Raw genomic sequence first — 3,142 nt, forward strand, 5'->3', positions numbered from 1 at the left:
CCATGTTGCCGATCTATTTTTCCGTGAAGTTGTGAGATTACATGGAATCCCAAGGACTATCATTTCCGATAGAGATGCAAAATTTCTTAGTCACTTTTGGAAGGTGTTATGGGGTAAGTTAGGTACTAAACTACTTTACTCTACTACATGCCACCCTCAAACTGATGGTCAAACCAAGGTGGTAAATCGAGTTTTGGGATCTTTGCTTAGAGCCATAATATGTAAGAATGTTAAATCTTCGGAAGAATGGATACCCTATGTTGAGTTTGCTTATAATCGTTCTGTTCATTCTTCCACAGGTTTTACTCCTTTTGAGATTGTATATGGCTTTAATTCACTTACTATTTTAGATTTGCTTCCTTTACCTTTGAATGACATTGCTAATTTAGATGGTGAAAGGAAAACTGATTTAGTGAAAGAGATCCATGAGAAGGCTCGTAAAGCCATTGAGAAAAAGAATGAGTCCTGTAACACCCCCAAACCCCCAAACCGTCGCCGGAACAGGTTTATGAGGCATTGCCGGACATATCACACAATTTACACATAATTTAAAAATAAACAACCAACATATTAAAGTAAATCATAATTCATATAAATTTTACTAATTGATTTCATTCATTCATTTTTTTTATTTTATAAAAAATTCGGCAGCATTTCGGCTTATTTTTACATTAAACCCCCTGCAAAATTTCAAATATAACCAACTCAATTCCAGTATTTCAACCAAGGCATTTATATATTCAAATATACCAAAATACCATTTATCAAAGTGCACCCAAAATGAACATAACACATAATGTTTCCATTCTAAACTAAACATTTCCAACTCAAGCCATATCACATAGCTTGATCAAACCCCAAAATTCATACCAAAAAATTAACTATACATGCCATATTTACATTAATTACAAAAGGTCCAAAAGTACCAAAAATTGCTTGGATAGTGTGATAGCAAATCTCCGACCTAGTCCAAAATCGAGCTAGCTTCCGAAGTCTATAGAACATAAGAAAATAAATGAAGTAAGCATTAAGCTTAGTAAGCCGTATAATATAGAATTAAACTTGCCAATTTAACATTTAAGCATTTTAAACAATTAAATTCAACTCATTTGTCCACATAGTCTATTAACACCACCATCCACGAGTTAGTCATATAGCTAAATATATCATGTCGTCCATATAATTCATATATTCATAAAACAAATAATTCATGTAAATCATATAGCATTTATATCAATTCCATCCTAATCGTGTAACCTGTAATTCATCCAAATAATTATATAACTTTTTCATATGATCAGTAACAGTAATTATGCCCGTTGAACCTATTAGAACATCGAGGGATACACGGGTGATACACTATAATTGTATTTATCAGAAATTCGTCAATTCATTGTCATTTTCGCTCTTTCGAGCCATGATTGGTAAGCTCATTCCGAGCTGATAAACGGTAAGCTCTATCGAGCTGAAACGGTAAGCTCCGTAGAGCTGAAACGGTAAGCTCCGTAGAGCTGAAACGGTAAGCTCATACAAGCTGTGGTGAGTCCGCAACAAATGTAGGAGCTCGACCAAACGGTAACCCTAGTGACAAGTCACTCGATCCCAGCGATTTTCTAAAGTTCAAACGGGCTCAAGATTATCCAATTTCATCAATTAAGAAATGAAAAATCAATAGCTCAATTCCTCAATTCATATGCGTATTTATATATTTAATATAATTAAATACATACATTTAAATACTCAAAATTTAATATTCAATGCCTATTATTGTACCAAATCTATATAATGTATATAGTATTTGTAACATTTCATTTGCATTCATGTAAACAGTAATATAATAGCATATCGGTAATTTAAAATTCAAGTGGATCATTCATTCAACTTACATACATTCATTTTTTTTTGACAATTACAAATATTTAATAATTCAATTCTAGCTACACGAACTTACCTCGTATTTGCTCGAATACTTTCGTCTACCCGTCTAACTTTTGTTTCCCCCGATCAAGTTCCGGTATTTGTTTATCTTGATCTATATAAATTCAAATTTAACTCATTTATTCACCAAATCAATCAATTCAATCCATATAAATATATTTTGACATTTCTACAAATAGCCTTCATATTTTCGCATTTTGACACTTTAGTTCCTAATTCACAAATATACAAAATATACGAAATTTCTTTATACGAATTCTTAACCGAATAATATATATCTTCTAGTCAGCCCATATTTTCATTTATTTCACATTTCTAACATAATATTTCTATTTTTTTTTATTAAATCCCTAAAGCTCATTTTTGTCAAAATTTATTTTATAAAACTTGTATATGTTTCAACACCCATCAATAATCTAGCATAATACTTCAAAATATACCAGTATTCAACAATGACACATTTCAAAATCATCAAAATTTTCAGAAATTAAAGTACGGGCTAGCTAGAATACAAAACAACGATCTCAAAAACGTAAAAATCATCAAAAACCGAGCAAAGAACATACCTTAATCAACAACCAAAAGTGCCGAACCCTACTTTGCTCATAAGCTTTCTTTCCTTTGTTAATTCGGCAGTATAGAAGAATGGATCATTGATTTTTCATGTTTTGTTTTATTATAAAAAAAAACTTATTAACATAATGACCATATTAACCTTAATAGTTAAAAATTACAAAACACCTAATGGCTGTCTATTTTTGACCATGCAATATTCTAATGATTAAATTACCACATAAGGACTCTATATAATAAAAGTCATAACAAATAGGTACCTTTACATATAACATTCAAATTTTGCATTTGACGCGATTAAATCCTTTTAATTAAATTAAGTATTTAAACGGTAAAATTTTTTAATGAAATTTTTATACTATAATTCCATCATGCTGTAAAACTTATTAAAATAATATAATAAATATTTTTACTCGGTTAAGTGGTCCCGAAACCACTGTTCCGATTAGACTCAAAAACGAGTTATTACAAGTCCAATGCACATCGAGCTAATAAAGGGCAAAAGCAAGTCTTATTTGAACCTGGAGATTGGGTATGAGTGCATATGAGGAAAGAACGATTTCCTTCTAAGAAAAAGAATAAACTTGATGCACGAGGAGATGGACCATTCCAAGTACTCGAGAAAATAAAT

The 3,142-nt window shown here is 30.9% G+C and overlaps 1 long non-coding RNA gene across 1 annotated transcript; it reads right to left on the reverse strand.

The window, feature by feature from the left end:
* Nucleotides 1–717: 717 nt before the first annotated feature.
* Nucleotides 718–2,584, reverse strand: LOC105762507 (uncharacterized). Its single transcript, XR_001123940.2, has 3 exons — nt 2,505–2,584; nt 1,952–2,032; nt 718–994 (listed from the first exon to the last, which is right to left on the reverse strand). It is a non-coding gene; the product is annotated as an uncharacterized LOC105762507 (long non-coding RNA).
* Nucleotides 2,585–3,142: the final 558 nt, after the last annotated feature.

The sequence above is a fragment of the Gossypium raimondii genome, chromosome 12, assembly GCF_025698545.1.
Source record: "Gossypium raimondii isolate GPD5lz chromosome 12, ASM2569854v1, whole genome shotgun sequence".
NCBI classification, from domain to species: Eukaryota; Viridiplantae; Streptophyta; class Magnoliopsida; order Malvales; family Malvaceae; genus Gossypium; species Gossypium raimondii.